The sequence below is a fragment of the Lithobates pipiens genome, unplaced genomic scaffold (genome assembly GCF_037356315.1).
Source record: "Lithobates pipiens isolate NorthernLeopardFrog02 unplaced genomic scaffold, aLitPip1_a1.2 Scaffold_25, whole genome shotgun sequence".
Lineage (NCBI taxonomy): Eukaryota > Metazoa > Chordata > Amphibia > Anura > Ranidae > Lithobates > Lithobates pipiens.
The window spans coordinates 20,749,399-20,768,965 of NW_027507787.1; the positions used below are offsets into that span (position 1 = coordinate 20,749,399).

At 44.5% G+C, this 19,567-nt stretch overlaps 1 protein-coding gene across 1 annotated transcript in view; it reads right to left on the reverse strand.

Annotated features, from left to right (window-relative positions):
• PCDH15 (protocadherin related 15) overlaps nucleotides 1–19,567 on the reverse strand; it is a 1,670,337-nt gene that overhangs the window by 155,552 nt on the left and 1,495,218 nt on the right. The window lies entirely within an intron of this gene.

The window sequence follows — 19,567 nt, forward strand, 5'->3', positions numbered from 1 at the left end:
GGCATTGCTGCATATAAATGAAGAAATGCTCTGAATGGTGGCACACCTAGTGTACTTTAATACATCAAAATATAGTACAAAAGGGAAAAATCACAGTGGGCAAAGAAAAATTATATTGATGCATTTCACACTATACTAGGTAATCATAATGGTGACCATCCCTGTATCAACTGCTCATCCCAATTTATATAAACAGTGAAAGCTGTTACTTCATTCGACACCTTTGTAAGAGTTTTACATGCTCTGTTAAGGTTTATAAAACAAGTGCAGATTCTAAACCAGATGCAGCAACAATCTGTGCACAAATTGTATACATAGATGTAGTAACTGCTTCTGCCTTGGGATTTTTAAATGAAGTATTTTTCTCCAGTATAACTGTGGCCTTGTTTATTCAAGCAACTAAAGGATTCATTATAGATGGAGGTGCCCACTTTTTAGTAAACTCCTCTTTAAATGGATAATGTACCAAAAAGCACAACAAAACATAAATGTCAATGGCTTCCACCTCTTTATAGATAAAATCATCACAAAATAAATGTCAGGGAAAAATCTGATGCATCAGATGAAATCCACAATCCATGATCGACTTCATTTGCATCAACACCAGTTCTCCTAGAGCTGATGTGAACACTTTATCCTTACTCCTTGAGTAGGTTGACCATGTACCGGACTTCTCTTTACCTGCCGACAGTGTGTTCTTTATCTGAAAAGACCTTGGAATTCTCAAATTTGACCATGGCTGTGAATAAGCACATTCTAACCATTCTACAAAACCTTTCAAAATGGGCACCAGGGAGTCCAAGGATGAGGATCACCCTAGAGTACCCAAGGCTGTGAGTGAGGAACCAAAAAATGTGAAGGGTTATCGCAAACAGAGGATCTCTGCCCTGCAGGCCTGACTCCCAATCTTTGTTAACAATGTATTTAAAGCTGTAACACTGTAGGGTTAGGATCCTCCAACAGGGGGTATTATAGCCCTGGCTGCTGCAGCTGAAAAGCACCCAGCATTATAGGTAGCTTGATGTGGAGCTTTGACCTGGCAACATCCCTAGTTCAGCTCATCCAGTGAGGTAATGTGAAGCTGTACATGTAGGTGATGAATCTGGCAGCATTTCTGCCATTGCTGCCTTCTGGCATTTCTGGCTTCAGTGAGAGCAGAAACCCTCAACCAAATTGGCCAAATGCTCTTGGCCAAACTTCCCAGGGCAAAGTGCCTGCATACTATAAATGGGGTGGTCTGTGGAAAAATCAAAATCCCAGACTGTTACCCAGCGAGTAAATTGCATGAAGTGAAACAAACAGAAAAAGAATATCCCACAGTGGGGAAGTGGGGGGAATTGATAACCAACAGGAGCCACCCACTGGGCCCTTTTTGGTTCTTTAGCTGTATCTAGTATCTTACACCTGTAAGAGTTGTATTCTCCAGTGAATAAAAGGGAATACATTTTTTTTTCCCCAAACTTTAATTACAACAGAAAAATCCTGTCATGTGAGAAATGTGCAGATTGCCATAGCTGAAACCCTTCTCAAAGTACTTGTTGTCTATCATGGTATTCCTCTAACTTTAACACTTTTACTGACCTGGAAGAAGCATGTTACTGAAAAATTAAGTCAGAACTCTTAATCTTTGTTCATGTTTGGGATCAGCAACTCATATCTTGACTGACTTAACAGCCATATAGAAGGCAGTCAGCAACTTTTATTTCACATGACATGTTATCTTTAAGTAAACATAAAAAGTGCTAGTACATTATAATTAGAATCTCTCAATACTTCAGGAAATATTCTTAAGACTATTTTAATTTATTTAGGCACTCAAAGTCAGAACAAAACAATTGTTATTTTTTTCAACAGAGTATAATTCTGTAAAGTTGGCATAAATGATTTGACCCATGACTTTCTTTGTATTTACACTGAATAATTGAGGTTATTTCCTGCTCAAGGGCAAACTAACAGAATTTTGTTCAGAAAAATAGCTGCATTTATCTTTGTTTGAATACATCTATTAATTCCAAAACATTGTGCAGCTGGTAGTCCTTAAGGTAATTTTATGTTACGCAAAGACAAAAAAACAGTGTTCTGTCATTTTCCTTAAATAGCACTGCATCTCTGTAGAAAGTGACATGTCAGTAAATGCTTTATTTATTGAAGGAATAAAGAAAAATTGGAGAAGTCTTTTTGTGGATACACACCTTGTTAATGCTCAAAAACTGAAAACTGACTAGTTATTTGTTGGTGTATACGGTGGACTGAAAATACATCATAATGTCTTTTTGCAAAACCTATAGAATGGAAAGCTGGGTGTTGCGTTTCTTTATAGGTAATATATTGATTGTGTTTTTTTTTTATTTTTTTACAGGTAATACGTTCATTGTTTATTATGATTATTATTGGTGAGATTCTGAAATTATTCACACACTAAAACTGCTTACAATATTTTGCAAGCCAGTGGCATGATAGCATCAAAATATACTCTTTCAGTACAAAATGAAGCAATTAAATATTTAATGTGACTATACAATGCCAATAAAATGGGATGCCAGACTGGTACTGAAACATGTAGAGCAAGGATATGCAATTAGTGGACCTCCAGCTGTTGCAAAACTACACGTCCCATCATGCTTCTGCTTCTCGGTGTCATGCTTGTGACTGGCAGGGTCTTGCTATGCATCATGGGACTTGTAGTTCTGCAACAGCTGGAGGTCCGCTATTTGCACATCCCTGGTATAGAGAGCGGAATGCAGCCAAACTGACAGCATTTGTAGAGAGGGGAAGAATGCGGCCTGGCCATCTTCTTCCCAAACAGAGAGGTGTCCAGAGAAGTTGCAAACCTTAAGCTTTCCCTCCTCACCAGGAAACTTTCCCTGCACCAAGCCTGAGAGCCAAGGCCTTAAATAGGCTGTCAGAGTCACATGAAGTGGCAGCATCCATCTGGATGCTTCCCTGGTGACCCAGGAAATCATAGAGAAACTATTTTCCACTTGACTTCCTCCTCAACTGCAGTGCTGCTGTGGAAGAGCGCCGCCTGCAGTGGAGAAAGTAGACTGCACTTGCCTACATGCTGCACACATTCCTATTAAAAATGTTGCACTGTAATCTTGAAAACATATATTTTTCTATATCAATAAACATATCACTGTGGATCTTTACATGCTTTAAAGTGGTTGTAAACCCTCCCCCATAACTTTACCTATCTAATTTGTTATTAAAAGCACTGCTTGATGCTGTATGTAAATGTCATCTTACTTGCTCCGTTGCCAAGTGATCTGTATTATTCTTTGTAGTGACGTTGGCCGTGCATGCTCATCTCTCCCCTTGATTCACGGCACGCTTCTCCCATTAAGAAGTTTGCCATTAGAATGCCGTTTCTGTCATATCAGCTCCCCATTGCACTGCACTGAGATATCGCGAGACTACAGTCTCATTCATACACTCTATGTCCAGGCACAAGATTTCAGCCCAAGATATCGCGAGATTACAGTCTCATACATACACTCTATGTCCATGTGCGAGATTTCAGCCCGAGATATTGCGAGACTACAGTCTCATTCATTCTCTATTCATTTACCCAATGCCAATGCACGAGATTGCAGCTGAAAGGGCGGAAGTATATTACACTAAGGACTCAGAAGACTGTAGTTAAGATGGTCCTGTCTTATCACAGGAAGAACAAACAAAGCTGGAATAAAGGATTATGCAATTGGAGCTGAAATATAATGCAGAATGTATTAGAATAACTTTTGCTACTGGCTTGTTTAAAAAGTAGCATTGGAGGGGGAGGGTTTACTTCCTCTGTAAAGTTATTTACTTACAGTATATAATGCTGTCTGTGTCTCCACTGTAGATCTTTTCACTTCTGCGCGGTCACTGGGCTAGGAAGTAAAGTACATTTTTCCAGAGACACAGGCAGTAATTTGTAAGGTACAGGGAATGTGTGGGGTGCTGGATCATTTATTTAAATGATTAATCTAACCGAAACCCAAGTTAAATACATAAATATTCTGTTTTAGGCAGCTCTCTGAGGTGTAACAGTTATTTGATAGCATGTAACTCACTGGTGTGCAGGAAATAATGCACCAGAAGTGTACTGGAAAGTCCCAAAGTTGATTTAATTAAAAGTCACTCTGTTTATTGGTATGCTATAATCTACAGAAACAGAGCTTTGTTTTGCCCTGCTGGTATTTTATCAAAACTCATTCTAATGATACTCAGGACTAGGGATGAGCCGGACACCCCCCAGTTTGGTTCGCATCCAGCACATGTTTAACATGGATCAAGAAGGGTTGCCAGCCAGTACTGATCCCTCTCCTTGATACCACAAATTCATGTGCTACACAAAATATGCTACACAAAGCCATGCAGCGTAGTTTTGCTGAGGCATTCTGTCTGGAATCCTCTGGGTCACTAAGGACAGCCACCTCCTCCCAGCCACGTACAAATCCATGGGTTTCTGGGAACTGAAAATGATCCTTTGAAGACTGCTGTTGATGCTGAGTGCCAGGCTCCACCTCCATGCTGACAGAACCCCCCCCCCCCCCTCTTCTTCCTGTGTGACAGGTGGGCCTGCAGAAATACTGTCTGGATAAAGGGGGCCTTGAGAGGTAAGGAAGTCCTCCTCTTCCTCCCTTTGTTCTGCCTCAAGTTCCCTGTCCATTATTCCATGCAGCGTTTGCTCCAAGAGGAAGACAAGAGGAACAGTATCACTGATGCATGCAGTGTCACTGCTCACCATCCTCATGGCCTCCTAAAATGGTGACAGGATAGTGCATGCATCCTTGATCATTAGCCACTGGCGTGGCGAAAAAGAGCCAAGCTCCCCTGATCCTGTCCTGGTGCCATACTCGCACAGGTATTCATTGATGGCCCTCAATTGTCAACGTTGAGTTCCACCTGGTGGGCATTTCACAGGTGAGGCTGTATGTGGGCAGGTTGCATTCCTTTTGAAGGTCAGCCAGCCATGCACTGGCATTATATGACCAGCAGAAATGCCCACCGACTTTCCTGGCCTGCCTCAGGAGATCCTGTAAGCCCAGGTGCCTGCCCAAGAACCGCTGCACCACCAAATTAAGGACATGAGCCAAACAGGGAACATGGGTCAAGTGTCCCTGTTGGAGGGAGGAGAGGAGGTTGGTGCCATTATTGCAAACCACCATTCCTACCTGCAACTGGCATGGCATTAACCACCTCTGAACCTGCCCCTGCAGAGCTACCAGAATCTCTGCCCCAGTGTGGCTCCTGTCCCCTACGCAGACCAACTCCAGCACCACATGGCATCTTTTTGCATGAGTGCTTGCATAGCCCTTAGAATGCCTACGAGCACCGCTGGTTCCAAGGACAAATCTGCACAGGAAGAGGCCATAGAGGAAGAAGAAGAGGAGGGGGTGGAAGAGAGAGGTGTGGCAGAATCACCACTGTAAGGGTAGGGAGAGTCACCCTTTAAGTTTAAATTCGTCTTATTACATTTAGACTCTGCTTGAACAGATATTTACTGAAGTTTAGTGAAACACCATGCTTTGCAAGTTACTTCTGAAGTCTGCAAGAAACAGGATGCATTTGTGGTTAGAGCTAGCTGTTAGAATTTATAGGAAGTAGGAAATATTCATAAGGTGAAATGAAGCTATGTGGTTTAATTATAGATGATTTCTTAAGGTCATTTATATAAATATATGTCTGTATGTCTGGAGACCTTTTATCAGAATTCCCCTAAAAAAGTCTGCTTAATGTATGATGCACTAGATGTCAATGCTGTGTGATTGGTGATATCTAAAAATGTCTTGTCTAATCCTGATTGGCTAACAATGCAATTTGAAGCACATAAAAAGTAGTATACAGGAAGTAAAAGAAGGTAGTCATGATAATCCTCAACTCGTGTGATTGTCTGATTTTACCCAATCGATTGAAAGGGTTTCCAGTGATCACTAAAGTCCAGCTCGAGCTAAGGAGGGGGGCGCACCTTACAACCACTACCAGAATTTTGGAGGCATGTTGGTGGAACAAGCTCCAACATTACTACACCTTGTTCTGCATCCTTCCCAGCTGCCAGCAAGGTTACCCAGTGTGCAGTGAAAGAAAGGCAATGTCCCTGTACATGCCTGCTGGACCATGAGTCAGCGGTAATATGCACCTTACCACTGCTAGCAATTTCGCCAAACTAGCATTCAGCCGCTGAGCATGTGGATGGCTGGGACCGAATTTCTTTTGATGGTTTAGCAACTGGGGTAAGGAAATTTGTCTGCTACAATCGGATTTAAGTGTACCGCTAGCAGATTGTCCACAAGTGCTTGGGACACCTAATTCTACACCTTCATTCCTCTCAGTGCAGGTCTCAGAGGACTGAACATTTAGTGGGGTTGGAGATCCCCGCTGATGAGGAGCAAGGAGAGGTCTGCTTTGTTCTTTGGTGGGGGTCTTTTAACCACTTGCAGACCGGACCATTTTGCTGGTCAAAGACCAGACCACTTTTTGCGATTCGGCACTGCGTCGCTTTAACTGACAATTGCGCGGTCGTGCGACGTGGCTCCCAAACAAAATTGACGTCCTTTTTTTCCCACAAATAGAGCTTTCTTTTGGTGGTATTTGATCACCCCTGCGGTTTTTATTTTTTGCGCTATAAACAAAAATAGAGCGACAATTTTGAAAAAAACGCATTCTTTTTTACTTTTTGTTATAATAAATATCCCCCAAAAATATATAAAAAAACATTTTTTTCCCTCAGTTTAGGCCGATACGTATTCTTCTACATATTTTTGGTAAAAAAAATCGCAATAAGCGATTATTGATTGGTTTGCGCAAAAGTTATAGCGTTTACAAAATAGGGATAGTTTTATATCATTTTTATTAATAATTTTTTATTATTTTTTTTTTTACTAGTAATGGCGGCGATCAGCGATTTTTATTGTGACTGCGACATTGTGGGGGACCCATCGGACATTTTTGACACATTTTTGGGACCATTGTCATTTATACAGTAATCACTGCTATATAAATGCAGTGATTCCTGTGTAAATGACACTGGCAGTGAAAGGGTTAACCAGTGGGTGGCAGTGTAGGGGTTAAGTGTTCCTAGGGGTGTGGTACTAACTGTGGGGGGGTTGGGCTTTCATTTAGTGTACACTGATCTCTGCTCCAATCACCTGGAGCAGAGATCAGCGTCACTAGTTGCTAGGCAGAATGGAGAAATGTTATTTATACAGCATTTCCTCCATTCGGCCGCTCCGTGAGACGATCGCGGGGATGCCCGCGGCGATCAAGTCCGCGGGTCCCGCGACCGGACTCACGGGGGTCCCGACCAGCGCTGTTAAGTACTGTTGCCAGCGGACTGCATGGGAGCTCAACATATGTTGCAAACAGCAATGGTGTGATCTGCTGCATACATCTCAAAAATGGCCCACAATAAAGAACTTTTGAAAAAATGGTCAGAGTCATCAGTGTCCTGCACATGCGCAGCTCTGCGGTGTGATGCTGTCGGTTGGCTGTCCTGAAGCTGGCCCCTGGAGGGCATCCTGCCTCATTGGAGATGTGCCACCTCCTCCTCTCTTCTATCAGGCACCCACATAGAGTCAGTGACCTAATCATCCCCTCCCTCCTCGGCACTGGAGCAAACCTGGCAGTATGCTGCAGCTGGGGGAATATGACTGCCAGTTTCTTGTCCTTCTTGGCCACCCCGTCTCTCTGGGCTCACGTTACTGCCTTCATCCTCTCCTTGGGTACCATCATCGGAGCCTTCAAAATGCTGTGCATCCTCCTGCAGCATGTACCCAACACTGTGGTCAAACAGTTCGGGGGACTCCTCAGGACATGATGGTGGGGCTAGGGAAGGAGTGACTGATGCCATTGAGCTTATGGAATAGGCAGCTTTGGCAGCTGCATTGGCAGCCAAACTTGTCTTAGCCTGGGTGACAGAGGATGAGGAGAATGAGGACGGCTTTGTGATCCCCTCTACCAACTCTTCTGCATGTTGTGGCTCAACACAGCCAGCTGTCGAAAAAAAAAGGACACAAGTGCGGCACAGCCATGTGCTGAGGATGCACCGCGTTCACGACTAGTACTGTTGGCTGTAGACATAGAGCCTGCTTGCCCTCTTTTAGTGGCCTGTGGGCATCTGCCTTTCCTTGGTGGCCTTCCAGACATGCTGTAAAATTGGATTAGCAAAATACCACCTGAAGTTTATTAGAAAAATTACACCAGGAATTGCCTGTAGGCAGGTATAGGTTTGGCTAGACTAGAATGCAGTGGATATATATGTAGGAGACTGTATATATATCTTTATGCACTGCAGATCACTGAATCACCTGCCTGGCCTGCCTGCCTGAAAGTGTCTTTGAATATGTACACCAGGAATGGTCTATAGTCAAGTATAGCTTGGCTAGAATATATATATATAAAAATCAACTGCCTTCCTGAAGTATATTAGAAACAGCACAACAGGAACGGTCTGCAGTGAGATCTAGCTAACTGAATAAACTGCCTGCTCAAAGTAAATGGAATGACACTCTCTCTCTATCTCTCTCTCCGCCAGCAACACACTACACAAGACCGACGTGCAGGCAGCCTTATATAGTGTGGGGCATGGACTTAACCCCCTGATCATAATTGGCCACAGGCAACCTTTGCTCACGGCGCTGTGATTGGCTAAAGCATGCGGGTCATAGTGAATGCTTGGCCAATCATCAGCCAACAATGCACTGTGATTACGCAGTGCATTATGGGGGATGATGCGATGCTTGAATTTGGCACGAATGCCCCATAATGTTCAATCTTCATCGAACAGCCAATGTTCGAGTAAAACTCATGTTCGACTCGAACTTAAAGCTCATCCCTACTCAGGACCAGGGCCAGTGCTACCACTAGACAGACTAGGCAACCGCCTAGGGCGCACTGCCCCCTAGGGTGCCCGGCCGCTGGTTATTCTATCCCTCTCCTACACTTTCCACAGAGCTTGCAGCTGCTCTGACATGTGTCAAGCAGCAGCACCAACCCCCACCCCCCCGCGCGGCTCTCCACTCTGACATCGTGTCCAACAAACACCCTGCTCCCCACCTCCCCCCCCCCTCCCTGTAGGGCGCTCTCTGCCCTGATGTGTGTCCAGCAATCATTTCCCCTCTCCCCTCTGACATCATGATGTCACATCACTCAGCTACACGCTTCTCCTGAGTCCCGCCCCTCCTGTGTGCTTCGTCCAATCCACCTCCAGCATGTGTGCCCCGAGCAGCTTCACGCTTCTCTCAAGCCTCCTCCCTCCTGTGTGCTCCGTCTGTGAAGGGGAGGTGGGCGGGAAGATTAAAAACAAGCAGCCACACTGAAAAACTGCTGAATGAACCAGTGAGCCCCCCAGGGACCATTTCAAGTGAGTGAGCACTTTCACTGACCAGACCCTGCCCCCCTCTCTCTCTCTCTCTCTGACCCCCCTCTCAATCTCTGACGCCCCCTCTCTCTCTGACCAGACCCTCCCTCTCTCTCTGACCCCCCTCCCTCTCTCTCTGACCCCCTCTCTCTCTGACCCCCTCTCTCTCTCTGACCCCCTCTCTCTATCTCTCACCCCCCTCTCTCTCTTTCTGACCCTCCCTCTGTCTCTCTGCCCCCTCTCTCTCTCTGATCCCCCTCTCTCTGACCCCTCTCTCTCTCTCTCTCTCTGACCCCCCTCTCTTTCTGACCCCCCTCTCTCTCTCTCTGAACCCCCTCCCTCTGACCCCCATCTCTCTCTCTGACCCCCATCTCTCTCGCTGACGCCCCTCTCTCTCTCTTACCACCCTCTCTCTCTCTCTGACCCGCCTTCTCTCCCTCTCTGACTCTCTCTCTCTGACCCCCTCTCTCTCTCTCTCTCTGACCCCCCTCTATCTGACCCCTCTCTCTCTCTGACCTCTCTCTTTCTCTCTGACCTCTCTCTGTCACCCCCTGTTTTTCTCTCCCTGACCCCCTCTCTCTCCCTCTCTCCCTGACCCCCCTCTCTCTGCCCCCTCTCTCTGACCCCCCCTCTCTCTCTCTGACCCCCTCTCTGTCTGACCCCCACCACTCTCTCTCTCTGACGCCCCTCTTTCTCTCTCTGACCCCTTCTCTTTCTCTCTGACTCCCTCTCTCTGTCCCCCCACCTCTCTCTCTCTCTCTCTCTCTCTCTGACCCCCCACCTCTCTCTCTGACCCCACTTCTCTCTCTCTCTCTCTCTCTCTGTGACTCTCTCTCTGTCTCTGACCCCCTCTCTCTCTCTCTCCCTGATCTCTCTCTGTCACCCCCTGTCTCTCTCTCTCGCTGACCCTCTCTCCCCCTCTCTCTCTCTCTGACCCTCCTCTCTCTCTGACCCCCTCTCTCTGACCCCCACCTCTCTCTCTCTGACCCCCCTCTCTCTCTGACCCCCTCTCTGACCCCCACCTCTAGCTCTCTGACCCCCTCTCTCTCCCTGACCCCCTCTCTCTCTCTCTCCCTCACTCTGACCCCCTCTCTCTCTGACCCCCCCCTCTCTCTCTGACCCCCTCTCACCCCTCTCTCGCACCCCCTCTCTCTCTCTCACCCCCTCTCTCTGACCCCCTCTCTCTCTCTCTGACCCCCCTCTCTCTCTCTCTGACCTCTCTCTGTCACCCCTTGTCTCTCTCTCCCTGCCCCCCTCTCTCTCTCCCCCTCTCTCTCTCTCTCTCTCCCCCTCTCTCTATCTGACCCCCCTTTCTCCCTCTTCCTCTCTCCCTGACCTCTCTCCGTCACCCCATCTCTCTCTCCCTGACACTTCTCTCTCTCTCCCCCCTGACCTCTCTCTCCCTGCCTCTCTCTCTTCCTGACCCCCCTCGCTCTCGCTCCTTGCCAGCACTGGAAGTAGCTTTACTCCAGTCTGTTTATCTCCTGTTTTAACTCCTTCCTTCCCATCATCTGCCTATACATTGATGTATAACAGAATTACTTGATTAACTTTATCCAGTTAAAGTGGTATTAAAGCAAAGCAAAATATTTATTATACTGCAGCTTACCAACTCTTAGATGGGTGGCTGCATTAGTTTTGTTTTTAGGTTCTTGTTCAGATTTTACGTAAATGTGTTCTATTGATATTTATTGCTGTATTCTCTAACTTTATTTTCTTTGTTTTGTTACTTTTACTGTAATGTAAGGCTAGCCATACATGATACATTTTTTGAAAGTATAAGGTGAAGCGTCAGCAACTCCTCCTTCCAATAAAAGTACTTTATTTATAAAGGGTACAGGGTGCAAGTTACAGCAGCAGATGCATTTTATTAAAAAAAACCTTATTCATAGCCATGATATTGATAGCATGTAAACACATACTGGGTAGGGTGCTTTTCCCAAAGTGACAAACCAATACAGTCAAAACACACCCAGCAGATATTTGGCTGAAAGCATCTTCCTACACTTACTGTACATCCTTCCAGGCGCAGAGCAGCCAGTTGTGTGCCAGCATTACTAACGCGCACTCTTCTCTGAGGCTGTTTGTAAACATTGTGCTATTCTGTAACAAAATGTACAGCTTTAAAACATCCCCCAACCCTGTAATTTAAAGGATAAGTTCACCTTTGTGAACATGTTACATTTTCTACCCATGTTCCCAATGCTGCAGCCACTGCCTGGTCCCTGCACTTCCTGTGACAACAATATGGCAAGAAGTTTCCATTACTAGTGATGACTTACTGTCAGTTTTTGAAATAAGAGAGGCCGTGCAGGGCTCTGCTCACATATCCTTGTCATTCATTCACACAGCTGTGTGTGCATATTAATGAACTACAAGCCCTGACATCCTTTGCAGCTGTCGGCCTGTATTTTTCAATGAACTACCACAGTGCACAAAGTCGAGCACTTTGGTAGTTCATTGATTCTTCCTGTCAGTGTATCTGCTTGATAGTACAGGATATGTACGGGCACACAGATACACTGATAGATCTGCAGGAGACCTGCACGGCACCAGTTATCTGCTGATTGCTGGTGCACTGCTTTACAGGCTCCACACAAAAAATCCACACCTTTTAACTGCAAAAAAATGTGCGTTTATTGTTATTATTTTTTTTCTAGGAAGCTACCCTTTATATGGCTTGTGCATCTTTAATGTACCCCTCAAAGTCTAATGCCCTCTCCCTGCTGTATGCTATGCTGGGAAAATGGCAATCATGGAAAGGCACAGCTTCCTATGGCAGCAGTTTTTTTATTAGCCCCACAAAAGGAACAAACTAAATATCAATGTTCATCCATCATAAACTTCAATAGGGTTCAAGAAGGTTCTTCTGAATTTTGAGGATGTTTCATGAAACTGACCGTGAATCAAACCAAGGCAGATTCTCACGTCCCTATTCTCAAATTCAACATATTTACAATGCTTTCCTTCTTAAAACCCATGCAGTGTGCAAAAGCATGTGATCAGTATGATTACTGACTAAAATCACCCATACAAGTGTTATTTTAGATTTACATGTCACATTACACCTATTATATAGCCTGCATTGATGTTTTCATTAGTCTCAACATGCATTTATATTAAATACCTAATCAGTTAAATAACTTCTTAGTAAAAGGTGCATTGCCTCTACAAAAAGGTGTAGAGCAAAGTTAAAATGACATTTAACGATGACCTTAAATAGTTCTCTGTCTGCATGACATTTTATTTGCAGAACAAAATATGTTCCCTTGTGCTTTTTTGTTACTTGGCTAGACAATAGAGTTGATACATTATTTTCAATGACATTCAAAATGGCTTAAGGTTTTACAAGCATTATAAAGAATTCTGCACAGGTCATTTATCTAAGGTTTGCCAGATGGCCGGTTCTTCTTTTGCTGCAACTTTGGCCCAATAACAAAACATTAATAGTCAACAATGATACTGTGGTAGGCTTTGTAGTCTCCTGTTAATCACAGATGTTTTCATTCAGTGGTTTCTCTGATGTCCAGACCTGGTGATCCTTTATCATGAGGCCTATCCTGTACATACAAAACCAGGTTGAACTTACATTTGAAAAGGCATATATATAAATATAGCTAGCTATCTTTGTTAGGCTATTGATCATTATTGAATAAAGCAGTTTCCCCTTTCAAACAAACAATGTGCACAATTCAGAAAACCCAAGGCATCCTATCAGATTTGATAAAACTGCTTTCGGTACCAAGAACCCAGTACCGCGCACGAAAAACAAATGAAAATGTATAGAGGACTCTTCATATCACCTGATCCCTAATTAAGACCTGGTACCAATACTTTAAAGATAACTGTAATTTTAGCACAGTTATGCTTTAAAAATGCCATCCTCCTTCCCCCTACCTTTTAGCAACCCATCAACTTGTCCATATTCCATTAAGTTCTTTGCTGTGGCCTACTGAAAGTCCATGAACCCATGGAGTGCATAATAGGGAGATATCAACGCTCTATTATACTTGAAACAGGATCTTAGAAACTGGAATTTTAAACCATTCTCTTGGTATGGCGGGGCAGCAGTGGTAAAGATAATGATATTACCCAGAATGCCTTACCTTTTCTACAATCTTTCCCATTATCTTACCCAAAAGGTTCTTTTCTCAATTAAATTCAATGATACGTGAATTTATTTGGGAAGGAATGAGATCACGTATCAGTATGCAGACGCTGACTAAACCAAAAACAGCTGGTGAAATAAACCTACCAAACTTCAAACTCTATTATTTTGCCACTCATTTGGTGCATATTATCGACTGGAATTGCCATACCAACCCCAAAGACTGGGTGAATATCGAGGGAATGCAGACCAGGACATCTTTACCCGGGATTCCAAAAAACTGCATGTCCTGCCAATCTTAAAGTGGTTGTTAACACTTTACAACCACTTTTTGCTACATGCTTAAAGAGGGATTCCACCTAAAAAAAAAAATATTAAAAGCCAGCAGCTATAAATACTACAGCTGCTGACTTTTAATAAATGAACACTCACCTGTCCCGGGTTCCAGCGATGCCGGCAGCCGAGGCCGATCGATCGCTCGGCTCTCGGCTGCTGCCGTCACCATTCTAGGTGAGGGAATCAGGAAGTGAAGTGAATCGGCTTCACTTCCCGGTTCCCTACTGCGCATGTGCGAGTTGCGCAGCGCAATAGGAATTGTCCGCGCTGTCACTGGGACCCGTGTGTGTCCCAGCAGACAGCGCGGCAGGACAGGAAATTACATAGACTCCCACAGGAGTCTATGCCCGGAAGTGGGTGTAAATACCTGTCTTTGACAGGTATCTCCACCCCCCTCCCCCCTGTAAGGTGCCAATTGTGACACCGGAGGGGGGGAGGGTTCCGATCAGCGGAAGTTCCACTTTAGGGTGGAACCCCGCTTTAATAAATGCATCCTAGCCCACAAATGCTCTATAAGTTCTAACATCCAAGAAACCTCATATAATATCCTGACAAAGTCAGGCTTCATGCATGGTACCCGGAAACACCAGAAACATGTTGGCGCTGCGGCAACGAGCAACGACACAGGAACCATGTTGCATATATGGTGGGGGTGACCACTTTTACGCCACTTCTGGAATAACATATGTTTGCAGATTTGTTCCATAACTGAGACAAAACGAACACTTACACCAGAATGTTGTCTATTGAACATAGCCAATCACTCCCTATGCAAATACCAAAAAATCAATTGTTAGTCATCTACTGAATGCAGCGAAATCTGTCATCCCCAGATACTGGAAAACCATGCAAGTGCCTATGGTGGTGGAGTGGCTGCATGAGGTAGACTCCATCAACAAAATGGAGGAGATGGTAGCTACAGTATTGCCTCAGAAATACAGAAAAATTCAATAAACTGTGGAGGCTGCGGTTCCTGTTCAAATAGAACATACATTAAGAACTGGCTGATTAGCGTTGACCTGAGATTATCTACCAAGACCCTCTACCTTTAATGGTATTTGAATACCTAGATATACCTCGATATAGGAATATGAGACATCTTTATGCAGATGGACCATACCTTTCACAATAACAGGACTCCACTTATTATTTGTAATTTACTGTTTCATATATTTTTATATTTTACATTATTTTTTATGTATCTCTATCACTTTCTATTCTACTTCAGAAACTTTAGAATGTACTTAATATTTGCTTGTGTTCATAACGTATAACAGCTTTTCTTTTTGCATCAGCATCAGGCAAGAGTCTGGGGGTTCTAGGAAAAAGCAGCTTTGAAAATGTTTTTTGTTTTGTTTTTACCTTAATTCAGAGAATGCATTAAGGCAAAAAAAATAAAAATGTTTGCCTTTATAACCACTAATTGCTAAGTTGAAAAGTTAATAGATTGTTTCCACCAGTTTTTAGAAGTTACACCAATGAAGAGAACATATACATGTAGTTAGTGGGAAAAACATTAAACTTGTTTTTATGATCTACTGTATATGACTAAGTTTATATGATTTTTTATTTTTTTTGCAGAGTCTGCAGGTCTGTTTTTTTCTTAATACATCCTTCCATAATGTTACATTTTCTGCAGATACTTGAGGTCCTGAATGAGTTTGATAAGAGTGAAATTATATTTGATAAAGCAGAAACTACGCTTGGTGAATCAGTAAGCAATTTTATATTAGTGCAAAATAGACATTTTGCAGTGCATGTGCAATTTTTGGAAATGTACAAAAATGTGTTCAGTAAAATCAGACCTCCAGGAAGTCATTGCCAGTATAATTGCTAACATAATTTAGGAATTTTAAAGGTTTTAGATTTTGTTCTTTCTTTCGACTTGAGATACAAGTTTCAGTTTATATCTGTATCAGATAGAAGGTCTGGAACTAACTTCTGGTTAGCCAGTCTGTCCTCTAATGATAATGGACACTCAAGCATGGCAATGGCACAACTTTCAAAACATAGGGAACAAGAATTGACAGGATTTACCCTCAAGCCTTATTCCTCTTCTGAAAAACAATTGCCATACTAGTGTCTGAAATAATCAGTATGTTGTAGAAAATGGTATTGTTACAGTATATCTAAACCAAAAAGCAAACATGTATTCCAGGTCACCATTCCTTAAATGGGTGGCTGCTATTTTCTTTTTTAGGTTTTTTGTTCCCTTAGTTTACCCCTGGTGATCCAGTCAGTTATTTTTCAACTAGCAAAAGTGTCAGTTAGAGAATAAGATCAAACATTTTAAATAATATAACCACACAAATGCTTACAAGTATAGTCAACTCTTATTAATTTATGTAAAACCTTTAGCCTAAAAAGAAGAAAGCAAATGTTGCTTTAACCTTCCTATTGGTAATCCCGAGTCTGGCTCGGGTTGGGATTTCAGCACCACGAGCGGTAACCCCGAGCCAGACTCGGGATTGCATCGCTGGATACAGGGGAGGACACAGGGAGAGTTACTTACCTTGTCCCCTGGATCCAATGATGTCCTCCGCGCTGTGTGAGCGAGCTGTCCTTCGCTCGATTCACAGTGCCGAATGCCGCTGAGCTCCGTTCCCTGTGACGTTATCGGCGCCAAATTCAAAAAAGTAAAAAGACACAAAACACACACAGTACTGTAATCTTACAGATTACAGTACTGTATAAAAACATTACACACCCCCTTTGTCCCTAGTGGTCTGTGCAGTGCCCTGCATGCACTTTTATATTATAAATACTGTTTTTTCTGCCTGAAATTTGGAGATTGTCCATAGCAACCAAAAAGTGTCCCTTTTTCAGTGTTATTGGATTTGATTACATTATTGAATAATTTTTTATTATTCTGAAAAAGCAGCCGTTTTTACAACATTTTTGCATTGATACATGTCTCCTGGGGCAGGACCCAGGTCCCCAAACACTTAGTATGGCAATAACTTGCATATAAGCCTTTAAAATTAGCACTTTACATTTTTCATGGTCAGGTCCCATAGACTTTAACAGTGTTCGCACACATTTTTTTAGGGATGCACCGAATGGGTTTTTTGGTGCCGAAACCGATACCGAAAATGAAAAATACACTAGGCCGAAAACCGAAACCGATACCGAAACAGCACCGATACCGAAAATGACTATTTTTAAAAAATATTTTTATACAGGAGGCGGTCAGAGACTGGGGACATGGTACAGGAGGTGGTCAGAGACTGGGGACATGGTACAGGAGGTGGTCAGAGACTGGCGACATGGTACAGGAGGTGGTCAGAGACTGGCGACATGATACAGGAGGTGGTCAGAGACTGGCGACATGGTACAGGAGGTGGTCAGAGACTGGCGACATGGTACAGGAGGTGGTCAGAGACTGGCGACATGGTACAGGAGATGGTCAGAGACTGGCGACATGGTACAGGAGGTGGTCAGAGACTGGGGACATGGTACAGGAGGTGGTCAGAGACTGGCGACATGGTACAGGAGATGGTCAGAGACTGGGGACATGGTACAGGAGGTGGTCAGAGACTGGGGACATGGTACAGGAGGTGGTCAGAGACTGGGGACATGGTACAGGAGGTGGTCAGAGACTGGGGACATGGTACAGGAGATGGTCAGAGACTGGGGACATGGTACAGGAGATGGTCAGAGACTGGCGACATGGTACAGGAGGTGGTCAGAGACTGGCGACATGGTACAGGAGGTGGTCAGAGACTGGCGACATGGTACAGGAGGTGGTCAGAGACTGGCGACATGGTACAGGAGGTGGTCAGAGACTGGCGACATGGTACAGGAGATGGTCAGAGACTGGTGACATGGTACAGGAGATGGTCAGAGACTGGCGACATGGTACAGGAGATGGTCAGAGACTGGCGACATGGTACAGGAGATGGTCAGAGACTGGGGACACGGTACAGGAGATGGTCAGAGACTGGGGACATGGTACAGGAGATGGTCAGAGACTGGGGACACGGTACAGGAGATGGTCAGAGACTGGGGACACGGTACAGGAGATGGTCAGAGACTGGGGACACGGTACAGGAGATAGTCAGAGACTGGGGACACGGTACAGGAGATGATCAGAGACTGGGGACACGGTACAGGAGATGGTCAGAGACTGGGGACATGGTACAGGAGATGGTCAGAGACAGAGGACGTGGTACAGGAGGCATCCCCCATTGCAGGCCAGTGTCCCCCATTGCAGGCCAGTGTGCCCCATTGCAGCCAGTGTGCCCCATTGCAGCCAGTGTGCCCCATTGCAGCCAGTGTGCCCCATTGTAGCCCATTGCATCCAGTGTGTCCCCTTTTGCAGCCAGTGTGTCCCCCTGTGTGTCCCCTTTTGCAGCCTGTGTGTCCCCTTTTGCAGCCTGTGTGTCCCCTTTTGTTGCAGCCTGTGTAGAGAAGAGAGCCGCCTCCGCCGCCTGTTTGATCATAGCACCGGGAACATCACAGCTTTCATTTCAACAGCTGTGTGTTCCCGACCGCGCGCCGTCACACGCAGCCCCTCCCCCTTGTCCGGGCACTTTGATAGACAGATCATCCGTCCAATCCTGCGGATGATCTGTCTATCTAAGTGCCCGGACAAGGGGGAGGGGCTGCGTGTGAAGGCGCGCGGTCGGGAACACACAGCTATTGAAATGAAAGCTGTGATGTTCCCGGAGCTGTGATCAAACAAGCGGCGGAGGCGGCTCTCCTGCGCTATACACCCCCCATGATGGGCGTCACCAGGGGCGGGGGGTGGAGCCTCGCCCCCACCCAGGCCACGCCATTTTCGGCTCCATTATCGGCCGTTTTTCTCTTTCGGCAAATTGCCGAAAAAGGCATTTTCGGCAGATATGTTTCGGCGGCTGAAATTTCGGTGCATCACTACATTTTTTACATGTTCACAAGTTCTGGTGTGAACCGACCAGGGGGGTGTTCGGGTCATCCCTACCTTAAACCATCTTACTGGAAGTCCTGGATTAAGAGGATATTGGAGGTATTGCTTGGATCCATGTATCCATCCATGTTGAGCATAGTGGGCTTCATATTGTGTGGTTTTATACTCTTTTTGGTGAGTTTGCATTGCATGTGGGGAAGGTGCAGTGATTTACTACATTATGAGATTTGTTCTTTAACTTTGTTTGCATATGATATGATGTGAGGAGGCAACAATGCTAAACATCAGAAATTGATCTTTTTGAAGAATATCTTTGGCACTTGTAGTGCATAAAGCGTGTGAGCTAGTTGAGACAGCATTTATATCCAGTGAGTTGCCATTTCCACATATTTAAAGGAGCATTGCACTTTCTATGGACTGTAACTCGTGGAATATTTTGATACACTAATTGTTCATTACCAATGTTATGTTTGTCCAAAGAAAAACTATTGCACATTTTCATGTCTATTGACTATTTTATTCTTTTTTTTGTTCATCTGAGGGTTGTATATCTCCTCCATTGCTAGCATTGTTATACTTGGGTGATGACATCACCATTACCCTGACACCTTTGTTTACATTTAGCTTTTGGTCAGGGAATCTCCCAGTTGATAGCTGAATGGGGCTATCAGTAGAAGCTGTCACATACATGTCATGATACAAGTAGCTTTGTATGCCAGCTCAGAGCTGGTAATAATTACTGCTAGTTTTCCTAATCTGAGAACTGGCAGTAAGTTGTAAAGGATTTTTTGTTGTCACAGCCACAAGTACTTAAAAGGACGGTAGCAACCTGAACTTGCCACCTAAAAAAGTTACTAACACTGGCACCAATGCTTACCTGAATATGCATATG